This window comes from Neolamprologus multifasciatus, chromosome 3, assembly GCF_963576455.1.
Source record: "Neolamprologus multifasciatus chromosome 3, fNeoMul1.2, whole genome shotgun sequence".
NCBI lineage: Eukaryota > Metazoa > Chordata > Actinopteri > Cichliformes > Cichlidae > Neolamprologus > Neolamprologus multifasciatus.
Window position 1 is genome coordinate 29,596,193 of NC_140441.1, and position 20,935 is coordinate 29,617,127.

At 42.7% G+C, this 20,935-nt stretch overlaps 1 long non-coding RNA gene across 1 annotated transcript; it reads left to right on the forward strand.

Annotated features, from left to right (window-relative positions):
- The first annotated feature begins 273 nt into the window (after positions 1-273).
- On the forward strand, positions 274-15,516 carry LOC146522487 (uncharacterized). The gene is made up of 2 exons (XR_014873071.1): positions 274-1,586; positions 12,222-15,516. It is a non-coding gene; the product is annotated as an uncharacterized LOC146522487 (long non-coding RNA).
- Positions 15,517-20,935: the final 5,419 nt, after the last annotated feature.

Genomic DNA, 20,935 nt, shown 5'->3' on the forward strand with positions numbered 1-20,935 from the left:
ACTTACACCTTTGATAAAGTCTTGCATGTGTCAGCTTTCTTTTTATAGATACAAAAATATGTAAATATACTGATCTGAATTATAATATTTCTGACTGTCAAAATTTCCCAGATTCAAATCGAATTGAATCGAATTGAATCGAATCGAATTGAATCGAATCGTGGATCGAATCGATTCGGGACCTTGTGAATCGGAATTGAATCGATTCTAGAAATCAGTGACGATACCCAGCCCTAATATATATATATATATATATATATATATATATATATATATGAATTAACCGATTCCTAATACCTTAATGGTTCATTGTGTGACATTATAAAGTGCATCCAATATTTGTTTTCACTGCAATGTAACAAAGATAAAAAAGTACTTAACGTATCCCAGACTTGTCACGGTTCTGGGTCCATTGGACCCAGTATTTTGAGTTTATTATACTTTGGTTTAATTCTGCTTCATGGATTGTTTTCTTATTCTCTTGTAGTGATAATGATGATTATTATTAGTTTCTTGTTTCTGTTTATCCGTACTTAAGGATTTGTGGTTTCATGTATTGTTTGAGTTCCATGTATGTATTCCATGTTATTTTGTCTCTCAGTGTCGAGTCTGCGTTCTTGTTTAGTGATTCATGTTTCCTGTTTTATTGTGAAAGTCTTTGTCTTATGTTAGTGTGTGCAGCTTGGTTCCCCCCGTCTCGTTAGCCCTGATCTCTCCCAGCTGTGTCTCCCTTCTGTTGCCCATTCCCTCATTACTACCCTGTGTATTTAAGCCCTGTGTTTCCCCATGCTCGGTGTCGCGTCGTACCCTCAGATTATGCCTGTGTGTTTTTGGTTTCTGTATTCACTTCACGTTTGGTTTTCATGTCAGCAATAAAGATGAGGTTTTGAGTTACAATTCTGTGTTCGAGTCCTGCGCTTGGCTCCTCCTCTCCACCTGCCTGCACACAGAGCCCTGACAAGACTTGGGAAATTCTTTAAGACAAAGAAGAAAAAATCATGTCATAGATTTTGCACTGAAACCAACAGTGTGCATTTTACTTCCCCTTAACTTAATCTAAAAATTCAAGCCTTTCATTATGTCCTTGTGTCACTTTTACTTGAATTCTTTTGTTTGTTTATTGTAGGCTATATTATTTTTAACCTTCCTCCTGTAACACAATAACTTCCTTTATCAGTCTATTATTTCATTATCATAGTTTGATTGCTTTAAATATGTCATACCAGTTTGAACACTAGTATTTCATAACAAACTAACCTCAAGTTGCCGACCTTTATTGTTGCATAAGATCCTCTCTATCACAGTAGATGTGTTTAAACTTGTTGTATTCTAAGCGAAGGCAAGCCAGCATAGCCGAAGCATTTTGAGTGTTTTTACAGCGGGAGATTCTCCAGCACACCGTAGACTTCTAGTTTTGCCACAGGGCACAGCACTCTCTGTGTTCTGGTCTTTGCGGGACTCCCTTGATTTTCCAATATTCTGATAAGCCGTATCACTCACTCAGTTACTTGAAAGTGTTTAAAACAGACAAAGGAAGGATTCAGTCAAGTGTGTATCCTGTAAAGCCCAAAGGGGATGACTATCAGGTGAGTGGATAAAGCAAAAGCCGCCTGACTTTTTTTTTTTTTTAGTTAGATAATCATTTCCTTGTGGATCTAAAATGTGTGTTGCGTTCAGGGACACTTGCGGAACTTTTATCTCTGCGACTGCTGTTTTTCACTAAACTATAAACTGAGGTCTATGTCACAACGCTTTATTCTGTATAAATGGCACTTCAGTAAAGCAAAGCAACATGCCTGTTTATCTATGACTAATTTATAGCATGCAGTGGACATCAAATGGTGCAATGTGCCATGCTAATGTTTGAACAATTAAAAAGTTTTATATATATGCACCGTCTTTGTGCACAGATGTTTTCAGCCATTAGGGGAGGCTGTGGCTCAGGACCAGGCTGGCAGTTCAGTCCTGGACTCCTACTGTAAACAAGCATCGGCTGGAAAGACACTGACTTGAATTTGACCCTGACAGTAGAGCCTTAGGTGCTTTCCCACGCTAACACACCGGTATTATCAGTATTCCAGTTTGTCAAATACGAAAATGTCAGACCTATCCCATAGTATTCAGTCACATGTTTGAAGTATGAGAGCATGAATTCTTTTCAGGCCATTTAAAACCACAAATGTTAAATCAGATTATAGATGTCAAAAGGTAACACAAATAAATAATTTAAATTCCAACCATTCCAGATTTTTATACTGCTGTTGCTTTTATTTATTTATTTTTTATCACTACAGACTGCAACACTTTTATATCACAGCAAATTAAAGTCAACATTAACTTTAACATTTAACCATTAAACACATACGTTACTAGTAAAAAAAAATTAAAATAAAATTCACACACAGTACAACATGTAGTGAAATGCTTGTGTCAGAGCTGCGGACAGGCTGCAAACGTAGCCGCGCCATTCCAGGGCTAGTTTTTTAGCATGGGGGGGGTCTAGCCAGGACCCCTACTGGATACCAGGTGGGAATCCACCAGGTGTGTAGACTTACCACTACACTATCCCATTCTCTCCCTAAGCATAAGGTAATATCAGGTCCTTTTTAAGGGCAGCTGCGATGAAAGTGTATATTGAGAGTAAAAATAAAGTATGAGATTAGGAAAAATGCACCAGATTTACCAATCAGGACAAAATAGCATGTGACTGTATTTACTAAACAGTGTTCATAGGGGTGGCCAATTTTGCGACTGATCTCCAAAAGTGGGCCGGTTGCAAAAATTTGAGTTACTGGTCTTCTTGAGTCTCTCTGGACTCCTTTACAATCATGTTGAATGTGTCGAACGATGTCCAGGTATAAACACAAGAAGACAAACTCCATCTCTCTGTCCATCATAAACTGATGTTAAATCGTAATGTTTGCATAACTTATCGTGTCAGTAACTCAATAAATTCTTCACCAGCAGCTACCATTATTGATATCTGACATAATCATCTTGTCGCCTGATGTGAGCCACTGCTCCCACACAAATACCTGCCTTGCATTCTGATGTTGGGTTACACTTAACCCTCAGTCAACCCCACTCAGGACAGGTCCACTGTATTTGCACACCTGTTGTGACTCTTAGAGAATGTGCCCTTACTGTATTCTTCTTTAATCTGGCTCCCCGCCTTGCCTTTGTTACATCAGTCACTTGTTCGGACTAATGCATGACGCTGCAACCACAAGCTTTTATATAAGCTTGTTTTTTTTAATGTAGGTAGTTAAACAGGTTGCTAAGTACACAGCTATTAATGTACAAGCTGGAACTTTTCCAGGAAGGTTTCTGACATGGACACTGATGAGTTTAGTTTTAGTGAAGTTTTAGTTTACTTGAAAGGAGCCATAAGAATGGGGGGAATGGGCAAATCTTTATTTTCTCTTTTCCAGAATTCTGAGATTAAAGTGACTTTAATCAGTATATTAATGACTAACCTTGTATTGTGGATGGATTATCTCAGTTGTTCTCCTGACTGACGTTTTGTCCGTTTACAGCATCCTGCCATGCGAGTGCATTTGCCCCTAACCATTGGGAACCCTCACATTAACTTTTATCGAGTGGAAAAAACGTCCTCCGTTCGTTAGCGTTCATCCTCCAGTTTCACTGTTTATATTATGCTAACATAGCTTTGTCACGCTAGCGATCACGTAGCACATCATTATATACCAGCTAGCCCAACTTCAGTAACCTTACAAACGTCACTGCTGTTTACTTTCCTGTCTTCATTTATGTTGGAAGTAGGATGGGTACCTGGCACCGGTTCTGACATAAACGGTAGTAACCAGACCGAAAAGCAGCGCACATTTCGGTGCTTTATTTCGTTGCTTTTTTTTCCCCGGAGAAGTCAAACACTTTGGATTCTAGCCAATCATTTTACCTTTCCGAGGATATTAGGATAGAATCTGATGAAACATCTGACGACGATAGCGTTTTTTTAAAAGCCGAGAAATGCACCGTATTTGATAGCTGGCTGCAAGACCTCACTCCGAGTGCGGGTGTGGTGCCTGTTATTGGACCCGGAGTTAGCAACATTCCCCAAGAAGCCGAAGAGTAGAGTCCTGACCCCTGCATTAAACTAATGCACGTAAGGTAAACTAGCAAACACTGTCGTAGTTACATACGGCTGTCTTCTTGTTTGATGGCAGATACTCCCTTCATCCTGGCCAAAAAGGCTAAAATGACCAAAGAAAAAGTGGAAAACAGCTAAACAAGTGAGGTTTTTGGACAAAGTTTGTGGTTTTTTCATTGTTTAAGCATTGCTTCCAGCCAAGAGTGATACATATATGCCCTATAGATGCAGAAAAGGCTAACATTGTTATCTTTTTCAAAAAACAGCTAAACATGGGAGGTTTTTGGACAAAGTTTGTGTTCGAGCACCGTTTAAGCACCGGCACCGTTTCAAAAGTACCGGTTTGGCACCGGTATCGGATAAAACCTAAACAATACCCATCCCTAGTTGGAAGAGATTGCAGAGCTGTACGTTTTAATTTGTTTCATAAATCCCTCAGTCAGAATATGGTATTTTATATTTAGATGAAAGCTAGCAAGTTAACTCCCTGCTAACTTCTAACTCCGTTAAATGTCATAAATTCCGTTTTCATGGATGCCTGGATGTTAAACTTAATTGTTACACCTGGTAGAGCAGCCACACTGAACATTTTATTACAGATGAAAGAATAGGCAGTTTTTCAACTCTCAGTGATGCCGCAGTGATTGTTTGACTTAGGGACCTGCAGCGGAGTTTGGGCCCAGACATGAACGTCAGACTTAAAGACCGGATATCTCTAAAGAGGTTCATAAGTCCACACTGTGAAACTACAACAAACTAAGAATAAAAAAGAAACAATAAATGACAGAACAAAGCCCAGAGCCAGCTACCACAGAATTTTCTGTATTTGTTTGTTTGTTTGTTTTTTAACCATTTTTCATTTACAGTATCACTAAAAACCCTCATAAAAATAGAGGCATCAAAAATGAACAGGACATTGTGCTTCACAGATGTTTTTTTTCCAGTGTGTAAACAAAACGAGGCCTGTTTTTTGGCAGCCTACAAATATCTGTAGAAATACTCTTATCATGCACACTGTAGCTCTGAGGCAGTTTTTCGTTTGGTTGATTATTTTTAACCCTTCAGGCAGATTATTGTAACTGAGCTCATATTGGAATACCATTTGGCAGCTGAAATCTTTCAGAGCTGAAAAAGCCTTTTAAAACGCTAAAAGGCAAAGCATTTTTTGGCAAATGGAAGGTTTTCATAAACAACTCTAGATCTGGATTGGGTGTTTCTGTTTTGCTTTTTTCCCCAGAGTAACCCCTAATGAAGACATGATTGTGATGGTGAAAACCATTTTAATTAAATAAAGCAGTCTGATGAATGTTCTTTCATTACTGCCTCAGATTCCCCACTGAGGGTATTTATTACTCACAGAGGAAGATATACAAACACACACACAAAGGCTCAGAGAAATATTTGCATACACACTCATTCTTGTGGGGCTTATGCCACTCATTTTCACCCACCTGGCATCGCTGTGTAACAGATGGGTGACATGTTTGAATGCCAGAAATAGAATATAACAGGCGAAATCCCACTGTGCACGCACACTAACAAAGCCATTCACTTTTCTCTGCACTCATTCAATGTGACTTCCACTCACTTATCATGTGTATGATTTGCCAGCTGTCAGCTTACTATTTCATGCTCGTTCACTTTTCCAGGGATTCTGGTCTTTTAGTGTGTATGTGTGGGTGCATTCAGAAAGACCAAACAGCCATTTGCACACTCAGGGAGCATGCATTTGTGAAATTAGTTAAATCTGTGCTGTTGTCATATGTAGTGGAGCACACATTCCTCCTACCAGTATTGTGGCTATGAGTAGATATATTGTAACACAAAAATCCCAGAGACCCCTTCTCTTCACTGACAAACCTGTGCATTTTTATTTTATTTACAGTGCTTTCAAAAACAACTCTGAGAAGAACGTATGGTATGAGAGATCTTGTATTTGTGAAACATTTGATCTTTATTAGCTTTGTCTAATTTATTCATGTGTGTTTTTTATTGTCATTTTTAGTACCCCCAGACTGCCACAAGAATAAACTGCGACTCTCAATTTGATTATTTTCTTTTATTTACTTTTTTTCCTTATTCATGGAAATTAAATGAAACTCCTGGGTTATAAAGGTGTGATCCCTTTCCTGGAAACATCTTAGTGACGTATTATATTATATATCTTCTCTGCAACTTGTCATTGATTCTCTGAATTGCTGCACTGCTAGTAATGATATGAATGCCACTGAAACCTCCCACAGGTGCTGAGTTCCTTTGAAATCTTGTGACTGTGAAAGCATGTTACTGTGACAGTCTTTACACTTGTCAAACCATGGAGGAGTGCTTTCATCAGAATAGAAATATTTCATTTTAGGAAAAAGAGATGACAACTCAGAACTGCTTTGTACTGATTTACAGTGAAGCTTTGCCTCTGAGGGAGAACTACCCCAGGATCTAAACGTATTTTTGATCTAATTCAGATCTCACAACTTAATGAAAATTTGTTTCCATTACTGTTTTTTATCTATAACTAATCCGAATTTATTGTTATACTTTCTGTTAAACTAATTTTGAAATCACAACATCTTCTCTTATTCACCGGGATGTACTTAAACACTCTGAAATCATATCTGACCCCGGTGGTTAAAAAAATCAGGCTGGATATCTATACTGATATGGACTGGGTAATGTGTTAGGAACAAACAGATATGGCATTGTCTGTTGAAAATTATCAGTACACACGAGGCTGAATTCTTTCCTTCACTTGGTTCTTAGTAGTTTGTATGGCCTTCACTTGCATGTATTCATGCCTGACAATGTCGGGGCATATTCCTAATGAGGTGACAAACGGTGTCTTGTAGGTGTTCCTCCAAAATCTGGAACAAGGTGTCACTGGATCTGGTAGTGTGTGAGGAACCAAAACATAATCTACCAGAGATGTTTTACTGGACTTGGCGAGGGGCCACTCAATGAGTACTGACAATAAGTAATTGTACCCTTAGGCCCTGAGCAAATGTGGTTATCCCAGCTGGACTTTTGTCAAAGGTGGAAAGGCACCTAAAGAAAGCTCCAGCCGATCCAGGAGAGAAAGACAACCGCTGCCCAAGCGAAAACCTGTAGGGATCCCATATGTGTCAGGAGTATCGGAGCAGTTGAGACGCATTTTTTCTAAACACCGGGTCTCTGTGACTTTTATACCCCAAAACACGCTTTGCCAAAAACTGGTCCACCCCAAGGATTGGGTCCCCCGACACAAACAGAGTAACATAGTGTACGCTGTTAAGTGCCAGGAGGATTGCCAGGATTTATACATCGGGGAAACCAAACAACCTCTGGCGAATCGGATGGCACAACACAGAAGAGCCACCTCGTCAGGCCAGGACTCTCCAGTCTATTTACACCTACAGGCCAGTGGACACTCTTTCAATGATGAGGATGTACACATCCTGGACAGGGAGGACTCTTTAACGTTTGTCACTTTTGCTCAGGGTGAACCTGCTCTCACCTGTGAAAAGCACAGGGTGCCAGAGCTGAACCTGCCAATTTTGGTAATCTATGGCATGTGCCAAGCAGGCACCATGATGTCGGATAGTGAGCACAGGGCTCAGTATATGACACTGGGCCCTCTGTCCACCCTCAGTCAGACACATTTACACCAGTTTCCTGCTGGAGATTATTTTGTAGCTCTGCAACTGGAGGATGTGTTAAAATTGATTTACTTCCCAAGAAAAGTGATTCCAAACTGCATTTTTATAGACATTTTATTAGTGTGTGAATGTGTGTGTGAATGGGTGGATGACTGGATGTGTAAAGCGCTTTGGGGTCCTTAGGGACTAGTAAAGCGCTATACAAATAAAGGCCATTTACCATAGTTTTTAAATAGTGAATTAAAACAATATTTTAAAAAACAATACTCACATTGATATGTAGACCCTTATGAAGAGAACATCGAGGGGACAGTTTACCCTGCCCGGGATAGGGTTACCGGGGCCCCGCCCTGGAGCCAGGCCCGGGGAGGGTGCCCCAGGGCGAGTGTCTGGTGGCCGGGCCTTAGTCCATGGGGCCCGTCCAGGCACAGCCCGAAGAGGAGACATGGGCCCATGGGGCAAGACTGGCAACAGGGACATGGAATGTCACCTCTCTGGTGGGGAAGGAGCCTGAGTTAGTGCGTGAGGTTGAGAGGTACCGGCTAGATATAGTCGGGCTCACCTCTACGCATGGCTTGGGCTCTGGAACCAGTCTCCTGGAGAGGGGCTGGACTCTGTCTGGAGACTCTGTCTGGAGTTGCCCCTGGTGAGAGGCGGAGGGCTGAGGTGGGTATTTTAATATCCCCTCGGCTTGCTGCCGGTACGTTGGGGTTTTTCCCGGTGGATGAGAGGGTTTGTTCCCTGTGCCTTAGGGTTGGGGAACAAGTCCTGACTGTCATCTGCGCTTATGCGCCGAGTGGTAGTTCAGAGTACCCAGCCTTCTTAGAGTCCCTGGGGGGGGGGGGGGTGCTGGAAGGTGCTCCACCTGGAGACTCTGTTGTCCTGCTGGGAGACTTAAATGCTCACGTGGGTAACGACAGCGAGACCTGGAGGGGCGTGATTGGGAGGAACGGCCTCCCTGATCTGAACCCGAGCGGTGCTTTGTTATAGGACTTCTGTGCAAATCACAGTTTGGCCATAACGAACACCTTGTTCGAACATAAGAGTGTCCATAAGTGCACGTGGCACCAGGATGCTCTAGGCTGTAGGTCGATAATCGATTTTGTAATCGTATCACCAGACCTGCGACCATATGTTCTGGAAACTCAGGTAAAGAGAGTGGCTGAGCTGTCAACTGATCACCACCTGGTGGTGAGATGGATCAGGTGGCGGGGGAGGATGCTGGACAGACCCGGTGCACCTAAACGCGTAGTGAGGGTGTGCTGGGAACGTCTAGCAGAGGCCCCAGTCCGCGAGATCTTCAACGCACACCTCCGGCAGAGCTTCAACAGCATTCCGAGGGAGGCGGGGGACATTGAGTCCGAATGGACCACGTTCAGCGTCTCTTTTGCTGAAGCTGCTGCATTGAGCTGCGGCCGCAAGGTAGTGGGTGCCTGCTGTGGTGGTAATCCCCGAACCAAATGGTGGACACCAGAGGTGAAGGGAGCCACCAGGCTGAAGAAGGAGTCCTATCGCGCTTGGTTAGCCTGTGGGACTCCGGAGGCAGCCGACAGGTATCGACAGGCCAAGCGGAATGCGGCTCGGGCAGTGGCTGAAGAAAAAACTCGGGTGTGGGAGGAGTTCGGAGAGGCCATGGAAAAAGACTTTTGGACTGCCTTGAAGAGATTCTGGCAAACCGTCAGGCGTCTCAGGAGGGGAAAGCGGTGCTCTACCTGCACTGTGTATAGTGCTGGCAGAGCGCTGCTGACGTCGACTGAGAAAATTGTCAGGCGGTGGAAGAAATACTTCGAGGACCTCCTTAATCCCACTGACACGTCTTCCGAGGAGGAACCAGAGTCTGGGGATGAGGGGAATGACCCGCCAATTTCCGGGGGCGAGGTCACTGAGGCAGTTAAACAACTCCTTGGTGGCAGAGCCCCTGGTGTTGATGAGGTCCGCCACGAGTTCCTGAAGGCTCTGGACGTTGTAGGGCTGTCCTGGTTGACACGCCTCTGCAATGTTGCGTGGAGATCAGGGGCAGTACCCATGGACTGGCAGACCGGGGTGGTGGTCCCCATCTTTAAGAAGGGGGACCGGAGGGTGTGTTCCAACTACGGGGGGATCACACTCCTCAGCCTCCCTGGGAAAGTCTATGCCAGGGTGCTGGAAAGGAGAGTTCGTCCGCTAGTCAAACCTCGGATACAGGAGGAACAATGTGAGTGGGGACCACAGCTGCTAAGACACTTATGCAGTCAGTAACCCGTTTAAGGTTGTCTCTGGAGCATCCTCAGTTAGTTTAAGCAAAACAATCACTCCCATATAAAAAACAGGAAGCACTGTGAGAGTGTTAAACATCCTCCAAGGCAGCTTACTCTCTTGCCAGTATTTACTTTTAGGAGAAACAGGAGGAAACATAAGTGCAATGTGCAGGATTTTGTTATTTACCCAGTTAAAAACCATTCTAATATACTTGAGATACATTAAAAAAAATAATAATTGTACCCCCAATTATGTAGATGTACTACATATGTAACATTCATTCCATTGTTTGGGAAAATTCATTTAGATGTTTAGAAATCAACATCACATGAAAACGTTTTTGCGGTTTTCATCTTGGTCGCGGAACACTGGACCAGCTCTTCATCCTCTCGAGGATACTTGAGGGTGCATGGGAGTTTGCCCAACCAGTCTACATGTGTTTTGTGGACTTGGAGAAGGCATTCGGCCGTGTCTGTCGGGGTGTCCTGTGGGAGGTGTTGCGGGAGTATGGGGTGTCTGGCCCATTGCTACGGGCCATTCGATCCCTATATAACCGTTGCAAGAGCTTGGTTCGCATTGCCGGCAATAAGTCGGACTCGTTCTCGGTGGGTGATGGGCTCCGCCAGGGCTGCCCTTTGTCACCGGTTCTGTTCATAATTTTTATGGACAGGATTTCTAGGCGCAGCCAAGTGGCGGAGGGCTTTCACTTTGGTGGCCTCAGAATCTCATCTCTGATTTTTGTGGATGATGTGGTTCTGTTGGCTTCATCGGGTGGGGGCCTCCAGCTCGCACTGGAACAGTTCGCAGCCGAGTGTGAAGCAGCGGGAATGAGGATCAGCACCTCCAAATCTGAGGCCATGGTTCTCAGCCGGAAAAGGGTGGAGTGCCCACTCCGGGTTGGGGATGAGTTCCTGCCCCAAGTGGAGGAGTTCAAGTATCTCGGGGTCTTGTTCGCGAGTGATGGGAGAAGGGAGCCGGAGATCGACAGACGGATTGGGGCTGCAGCAATGCGGACGCTGCACCGGTCTGTCGTGGTGAAGAGGGAGCTGAGTGTAAAAGCGAAGCTCTCAATTTACCGGTCGATCTACGTCCCTACCCTCACCTATGGCCACGAGCTGTGGGTAGTGACCGAAAGAATGAGATCGCGGATACAAGCGGCAGAAATGAGCTTCCTCCGAAGGGTGGCTGGCCTCTCCCTTAGAGATAGGGTGAGAAGTTCGGCCATCCGGGAGGGGCTCAGAGTAGAGCCGCTGCTGCTCCACATTGAAAGGAGCCACCTGAGGTGGTTCGGGCATCTGACAAGGATGCCTCCTGGGCGCCTCCTGGGTGAGGTGTTCCGGGCATGTCCCACCGGGAGGAGGCCCCGGGGCAGACCCAGGACACGCTGGAGAGATTATATCTCTCGGCTGGCCTGGGAACGCCTTGGTGTTCCCCCGGATAAGCTGGAGGAGGTGGCTGGGGAGAGGGAGGTCTGGGCTTCTCTGCTTAGGCTGCTGCCCCCGCGACCCGGCCTCGGATAGAGCGGATGAAGATGGATGGATGGATGGATGGATGGATGGATGGATGGATATGTAGACTTGATTTTGTAATGACTGAGCTTTTAAACAAAACTGTTAATTATTCACAGGCAACCCTTACGCCATTTAGCACAACACTTTTTTTTCCACTTTCTGTTTAAAGCGTTGTAACAATGCCACTCATCACAATGTGTTGATGGCTGTAAATAAAGAACCCTAACCCTGAGTAAACAAGCTGCAGTTATAAGTCATCTTTTCTCCACAGAGAATGTTAGTGACTGTGTTTTCATGTTTGAGTGCAACAAAAGACGTGCTCAGCTGAGTCACATCACTTTTCATGCTCCAGCAATTAAATATCCTTGACCATTTGATCCATTCTCACTGTAAAAAGACAATTATCTGCCAGAAATAATTGTCTCTTATTCTCCCCTTCAGAGGTAATTACCCTTCTTTCATATTCCTCACACCAAGTTTCTTTGAGTCAATTCTGCTTGTTTTCTCAAACTATATGTTTGAACTTTGCTGAGCATTGCTTTGATGGATAAGACCTTCTCTATCAGCCAAGATGTCAGTCACACAATTAACTACACCACTTTCATGCCTTCATTCCTTTGCTTTATCAAAGAAAAAAAGATGATGACCATTTTTTATTCTCTATTCATGCTCCTGCTTTGTTGTCTGTTCAGCATCTATTCATTGTACATTTGTATTCTTTTCCATTTGCAGGTGAAGGGGCGCTGTATTGAAATATGGATCTAAGAAAAAACCAGAACAAACATACACTCAACGCACTCGAAAGAACACGTGACAGAGAGAAATTTTCCTTTCCAAGAACGCCCTCACCCAGGAAATTATTCAGAAACACTGTAGGTGTTTTTACAGTCTACAGCTTTGCATATCTATGATGTTAATCTCTCGTTCCACCACATTCCAAAGGTGAGGTTTTTAATTGTTGACTGTGGCCCTTTGCACACACTGAACTCTTCGAGCAATCACTTTGAGACGATTTAAACTTTTTGACATGGTGGGTTATCCTGCTGAAGCAGCCATCAGACGTTGTGTACACTAAGACCATAATGGGATTGAAAGGGTCAGCAACAAGCTTAGGAAGGCTGTGGCAAATTATGTTCAGTTGATACTAGCGTGCTAAAGTGTGCCAAAAAATGTCTCTCACACCATTACACCAGCGACCTGAACCAGTGGCGGGAGACAGCCTGGATCGACGCTTTCAAAGTGTTTACATCACATTCAGACTCATGGAAGTTCTTGGCTAATCTGATTTCATCACTTTAGACTCATCACCAATTGGGACGAATTCATATGACCTGTAGCTTAAGTTTTCTGTTCTTACCCGATGTGCTCTTCTGCTGCCATAAACCATCTGATTCAGGGTTACACGTGTTGTCCGTTCCAAGATGCTCTTCTAGATCCCTATGTTGTCATGACTGGTCATTTGAGTCCCTGTTTTCTTCCTATCAGCTTGAATCAGTCTTGTCATTCATTTCTGACTTCCTGGTATCAATAAGGCATTTCAAGCAGAAAACTGCTGCTCACACAGTATTTTCTCCTGATCAGACCATTCTCTTTAAACTCTATAGATGATTGTGGGGAAATCCCAGCAGATCAGCAGATACTCAGACCAGTCTGTCTGACATCAACAACCACGCACACTGAAAATTCACTTGAATTGCCATTCTTTCTATCCTGATGATCACTTTCAACTTCAGTGGATCATGTTGACCGTGTCTATATGCCTACATGCACTAAGTTGCTGCCATATGATTGGCTGATGAGATATTTGCGTGAATTAGCAGTTTATACTGCTAAAACTGTAGATTCTCACATTAAATATAACCAGTTCAGTAATCCACGCGAGTCAAAAGCTGAGGCTTCCTGCTGCTCTAAAAGGTCAGACATTTTTTTTGTCCTCAGTAAGAGAGAGGAAACATCTTCTAATACTAATATATTCATCAATATATTTACCACTGGCTTTGAGCATCCCACCTGATGTTAAAACCTTTTCTTTGTGAGCGGGGACCACAGCTGCTAAGACACTTATGCAGTCAGTAACCCGTTTAAGGTTGTCTCTGGAGCATCCTCAGTTAGTTTAAGCAAAACAATCACTCCCAAATAAAAAACAGGAAGCACTGTGAGAGTGTTAAACATCCTCCAAGGCAGCTTACTCTCTTGCCAGTATTTACTTTTAGGAGAAACAGGAGGAAACATAAGTGCAATGTGCAGGATTTTGTTATTTACCCAGTTAAAAACCATTCTAATATACTTGAGATAAATTAAAAAAATAATAATTGTACCCCCAATTATGTAGATGTACTACATATGTAACATTCATTCCATTGTTTGGGAAAATTCATTTAGATGTTTAGAAATCAACATCACATGAAAACATTTTTGAACACAAATGTCTGTTTAACAATTTGAATATACATGAAATGTTTCTGAATGTTTTGTAATGGTTATAATTTGTTACTGTAATCTGCATAACAGTCATAATAAAATAATGTGATATTTAGCATCTGCATTCATCATAGCCTTTATGCCTATGTTCTCAATACAAACAATGGCAGTAAGAAAGATTGTTTTATACCATTATTATCACTTTGTCCATCAGATCGATATATTTCTCGAAGGAAAGGTCAGAGGTCAAAGGTGACATGATTCAAGTGATCTTTTTACTTTTATACACTACTTTCCATATGTTGACAACACACGGGAATCATAGTTTCTAAGATACAAGGCTTTTTGTCAATTTTCAACCAATAAGACATTAAGTGAGTTAAGTTTTAATAGATTGTTAACATGACTCCACTCTACACCCCTAAAAAGTTTTATCTGAATTAATTTGACTTTTTGAGCTATCATATTTGCAGACAGAACCTCTCCCTGGCAGAGGTAATGACATCAAACTCTTTGGTTAAACAAGAAAATCCATGCATTAATCACCAGCAGGACCATATTAGAAGAATAAACAAAGACCTATTTAGACTTTTCACAAGAGAAAAAACAAGGGTAGAAGTCATAACTTCTATTCAAGTGTCCCAGCGAGTCATGGCCATGCCAAAGAATTTAGGGAGCAATGATTTAATTATTTTCTGAAATGCTTTTCTAGCTCTGACACGTGAAAATATCTTTCCATGAAAAAGACCTGTCGTAATTATCCTGATCTAACAGGTGTGACAAAACTATCAGAGTGGCAGCCATATGTGATATTGTGAAATCACACACATAAACAGAAAGGAACGCAGCAGTGAATCCCTTCAAATGTGTAGCCAATAAATTTCTTATAACCACATCTTTCCCCTTGGCCTAGTGGGTTGTTAGAGAGATCTGGGCGTTTTTAAGCAGAACTGTCTGCCGGCAAAAAGACGCAAAGGAAACCTAAATACCTAAAAAGCTCAACTGCAGGATGTATTCTGTTCTCACAATTGTGTGTCATACGTACAGCTGTAGCTGTAGTTCACATGGTTTATGGACACCTACGAGTCTCTGACACCCAGGAACATGACTGCACACACACTCGTGAGCTTGCACAGGGGCTCGCAACAGCTGTGGGTTATTAAGAGATAAGGAGATCAAAGGGTCAAAAACCACTGCTGGTTTTGACACAAAGACAACTCTCTCTCTCTGTGTCATACAGACACACACACATACTCGTTTTCACATCTTAGTGAGGGGATCAGACTGACATAATGATGTCCCTAGCCCCCTTATTCCAACCATGACCCCAAACCACTTTTTGAGCCTTTGCCTTAAAATTCAAAAGTACCAACATTTGGTCCCCTTGATGATGTTTAAACAAGGACACACACACACACACTCTCTCTAACAGGACTGCACTCTGGAGGGTATCCAGACATTTTCACAGGGCCTCATGTACAACTAGTGTACAATTGACAGCTATGCACATTATTGTATACTCATCAAACGTAGAAGCGATAACAGAAGCAAAAAACGTTCAGGGGAATGTGCGCCTGGCAAGCCTGACAGTGCATGGATGTATTTTTTTTTTTTAAAAATAGCATAATGGGATCTAGGGGAGGGGGATCTACATTTTGCCAAGGTGTGAGCATTTTTCTGTGAATTTATGTATGTAATTTTCAGGCTGTCACGTGTGCCTCTGTGATTTGTTTATATAATGTTGCATAATGGTGTGTCTACCTTTCTGAATGAAATTTCATTCCTCCTGGTTTTGATTATTTCTCAGACATGTTGTGTGTGTTATTTAAAGAAGGGATTAGGACCACCAGAGACTCAACACCTGATTAATGCAGAGAGTAATGGATTGGAAAGTGGATTTGAGCCAATGGATTTTAAACATGCACGCACATCAGCACACCCTAAATACTTCACATGCCATACCAGAAGACTGCTATTAATTACAGTGACAATAATTGTCATGGCTGTGTGAAGGCAGGCAGGAAGGACCCAAAATTGAGGACTCACTGAGGGAAAGTTGAACTCAAAATAAACAACTTTATTGCAGGTTGCAGACTGAACAAAAGACTAACTACACTGGGGGGAAAATAAACTAACAGGCAGGCATAACAGATAACGGAAAACACAGTGAAATCTGAGGGTGAGCAGACGTTAACGACGCAACACTGACACAGAGGAACACAGGGCTTAAATACACAGATGGCAGTAATCAAGGGATGAGAGACAGGAGGGGAACACACCTGGGAGAAATCACAGCTGACGAGACAGGGGTAACGTAAACTGAGTACACTCACAAAAGACACAGACCTTCACAATAAAACAGGAAACTCAGACACCGGGAACCAGACAAGACGCTGAACTGAACAGACAGATTCACAAACAGATGGGGCGACACCATAGACAGAGATACAGACGCAGACTCAGAGGCAGACCGAAGAGAACTCAAATAATAATCATAACAATAAACTAGAAAATGATAATAATAAACTTAAAGCGCTGGGTCACCGACCCAGGACCATGACAATAATCACCTTTACTCATTTACTGTGGAGGATTAAAAGTGCCAAAAGTTAATATTGCCAGGAATTCTTTTAAAATGCTTAAAAAATATATAAACATGAGGTGAGGTTGTCTTTTTAAGATATTATAATGTCATCATGTTGCCGAGCAACATAAACAGACCTGTTCTCTGCATTTATGTAAAAATGTTTCTTTCATAATAATAATAATAAAGTCTCATTTGTAGCCACAACAAATAAAATATGAATGATTTACAGTCTGGACTTCTGGAACAATGTCCTTTGGACAGTCTAATCTAACAACTCCACTTTTTGGTAAAATGAAATACAGCATGTCAGCACAAACACCTCAAACCAGCCATCAAAGATGTTGGGTAATAATGTGGTCTTGTTTCACATCCACGGGACCTGCACACCTTGCAGTCACTGAGCCAGCCTCACACTTGGTGCTAGAATACTTCTGCAGAGGATTTTATGGTTGTCTGTCTGACAGATAAAGTGTGGCTGAAACTGGATCATGCAACAGGAGAATGATCCCAAGCACAGCAGCAAGTCTAAAACAGAATAGCTGAAAAAGAAAAGAACCAGGGTTTTGCAGTGGTCCAGTCAAAGTCCCGACCCCAAGCTGACTGAAATGCTGTCGTGGGACATTCAGAGAGCTGCGCATAAATGAATGACCACAAACCTCAATGAATTGACAAGCGATAACTTCATTTATCTTTGCTAAAGGTTCGTCTACAACCTGCTGAGTCATGGGGTGTATATAGCTTTTCACAGGGTTGTGTCATGACACCTCATACATATACAGCTCTGTTCACTTTAGCTTCAGAAATGTGAGCTTTGTGCAGTGATTCAGTGCATCTGCATGAATATTACTGCTGAGTCTCTTTATAAGAACAGATGTTTTGAAAATCAAAACTTACATGTTCTATAATCATTAAATTTTTACACAAGAAAGTCCACTGTACTGTATCAGAGAGTAACTAAGCTGCAGAGAGCGTGAAAAAAGAAACAAAAAACCTTAAATGAAAATCTAGTAGAATTTTTGAAACTCTGTTCTGTAGACTTGCAGAAGATGCCTTTAAAGCCAGGCTGCTGGACCACAATATTCCAATATTCAACAATATAGTTATTTTAGTTAAGTGTATTAGACAAAAAAGAAGGGAAACATGCTGTCTTAATTTATTAAAATCCAAACTATAATATTATTGTGTTCATTTCACTTTTGTTAATGCTAAACAACCTGCCAATCACAACAGTCAACTACAACTGTACGTGTACCTTGCCTGTGTTGCAGTGGAGATGACTGCATAATATGCACGCACACCGTGGAGGCATTTGTTTCTCCATTACAAAATAACACTGAACAGACGACATTCCACTCAATCAACAGCGGCCCTGGTGAGTAACAGCTCTGAGAATGAAAATGAGCTTCAGAATGTTGCTGAACTGGTTTGTGCCCTTGTTGTTGTTTTTTCTTCCCACAGCTTCTTATACCTCACACGCATCGAAACACCAAGCCAGCATTTTAAGATTTACAATTTTAATTACCATGCTAATTTCTGAAGGGGCTCTTTTGGGGATTCAATTAAGGCTTACATGTGTCTGCATGGAAGGAGGGGTGCAACAAAGGCAAATGAGACAACGCAAATAGAACTTACAAAACATATGAAATGTTTAAACCTAGCAACTTTAAGTAAAAGTAAATAATTTTGATTTCTTTTTTTCTTTTTCTTTTTTTTTGCTTGTCCCATTTGGATCTTTAGCCATCAGAATTGTTGTCTGAAGGCCAAGAACAATGCCAAGCAGATTTACTTTACCAAGTGGATCATCATGTCCTTGCCATATTGGTCCATTTGATTGAGCTTAAAAGAAAGAGAGGGAGAGAAAGAAAAATAGAGGGGAGAAAAGATGGTGAGAAAGGGGGGAAGAAAAAAAAAGAAACACAAACAAAACACTTGGATCACCTGTATGGAGAAGAAAAAAAGAGAAGAGAAAACAAACAAAAAAGAGCAACATAACAAATACAACACAATCACAATAAACTAGCTAACAGTAGATAACAGTAAATACTAAAGATTAAATGTTATTGTGCAGCACACAAGATCAACAGCGCACAATGTGCTTTGAGGTAGCAGCCAAGAAAGGTGTAGTTTGTGTCTGTGAACACCCGTGTGTACACCTGTGTGGATCAGCACGCTTGCATTTAAAAGGTTTCTCCATGTAACAATCTGCTAGGGAGTATGGGGAGTCATAGCTCCGTCCCCCAGGGCATGAAGCAGGTATGGACGAGATCCAGGCCCCAGACATCCAGAGGCCCCAGAATACGAGGACCCAAGGAGGACCACCAAAGGGGAAACTGGGCCACCCTCCTGGGAAGAGCTGAGGAGAGCCCCAAACGAGAGGTCACCCAGCAGCCATGGAGCAGAAGCCGGGGGGGGGTTTCAGTGCCGGCTCTGCCAGCAGCCAGCTGTGCCAGAGAGAACCGGGCCTGAGGCCCAGAGGCTGAGGGCACCCCACCCCTCGGAAGGGGCCCAGCCGGGCCACAGGCGCCAGGCCCCGCCAATCGGCCACCAGGAGTGAGCCGGTACATACATGAGCGCTCAGCCCCAGACACCAAGAACCACCAACACACCAATGTCTGAGGGCATCAGCCACCAGCAGGGAGTGTGATGAGGGGAGATAGACCTCCATACCTCGAAGAGCCTGAGCTGTTCCCAGAGAGGTGAAGTCTGAGACCCAAGCTGACATATAGACACAGATGAACAGGCGCACGCAGACACAAACGTGCATTCCCACCCCTATATACACAAACAAATACTCGACACTCACCCGACGTGGAGACAGACACAAATAGACACTGTACACACATTCACACTCTCCAAACATACTCTATATCCCAGGTCCAGGTACCCCAGCCCCCAGAGGGGCAAACCATACCCGGACCCAGGAGATGTAACCCTTCTCTCTGGTGTGGAGGAAGACCGCCTCCTTATCTGTAGTAGCAGGGAGGCCCCGCATCCCAGACCCCAATCTGACAGCCAGCACCTCCTCCCAGCCCACCAGCCCTCACGGTTAACAGAAAGGGGGTGAGTGAAGAGCAGAAGAAAGAGTGAAAAGAGAGCCATGACGGATAGTGGTCGCTTTGGCTTTTCCATTCACAACAAGAACTGGTCTGCTGGGAGCACACGTGTGCATGACAGAAAGCAAGTGAAAGAGAAATTCAAAAATCTGAACAGAGAAGGGAAGCAAATGTTTGATCTCTGTCTGGTTGGATTTTAAAGGTCAAAGGATACCTGTGGTGAATTTCTGCACTCTTTGTTAAATCTCACAAAATAAGGAAAATATAACAATTAATAGATCAAATTAAGTATAAAAACAGAGTTTGGACAATTCTAATGAGCTTAAAAGTTATTATTTGTATGACCACATTTATTCTTCAACACAGTCTGAACTTGTCATTTCTTTAAGTAGTCGTCAGGAATAGTTCTCCAGGCTTCTTGAAGGACATCCAAAGCTCCTCTTTGGATGTTGCTGCCCTTTGTTCTGTTCTCTGTCATGATGATCCCACGCTGCCTCAGTATTCCTGAGGTCTGTGCTCTGGAAAGACCAATCCATGACTGATAGTGTTTGATTGACAAATGCTTTCACTGCAGTGGCAGTGTGCTTGAGATCATGGTCATGCTGAAATGGAGCCCCAAACGATGACATTTACTGTTGTACCTCCCAGTAAATACTGATCATGATTTGAACCAAAACTTTCACATTTGGATTTATCCCTTTATAACATCAGTTGACACTGGTCTTATAAGGGGATCAACTGGATTTTGGAGCTTTGTATGATTAATGGCCCCAAATACTCCTAATTGCTTTCATGATGGGTCAGACCAGCAGTTTGTTCACATTTTCTTTTAGGTATTAAATAGCAGAAATGATTCAATTTAATTAACATGCCTAAAATGCTTTTTTTTTTTTTTCTTTGTTTTTTTTGTTTTTTTCTTTTACTTTTTTTGAGAATTAACCAAACATTCACAGTCTCCTGTGTACATAGACTCTGGCACTCTAACCTCTTCAGGGCTGTAGCTTCGGCTTCTATTGGCCGATTGACACCTCTTTTTAATCGTTTGAGGCAGTAAAATCATGGTAATGATTCTGGATTCTTATCACTTCAACCAATCAGAAGCTGCAAGGCCAGACGGCCCCAAATTTACAACACGCGGTGTAATCCAGTCACGTGTCTGTAACTGGGCCTAAAATCGCGATTGTTGACAGAAGTGGCTCTAATGCATTGTGTTGGTTCTGCCATTATCAGGGGGTACAGCGGCTCGTATGCAGATTTCTGTCTTACCGCATTTTCTCCGCTTGTATTGTTGTGGTCTTCTTTTTTGGCTGGTTCAGTGAATTTTAGTCAGAGCATTGTGAAACTTGGTGTTAGCTTAACAGTTAGCTAGCTTAGCTAATTGTTTA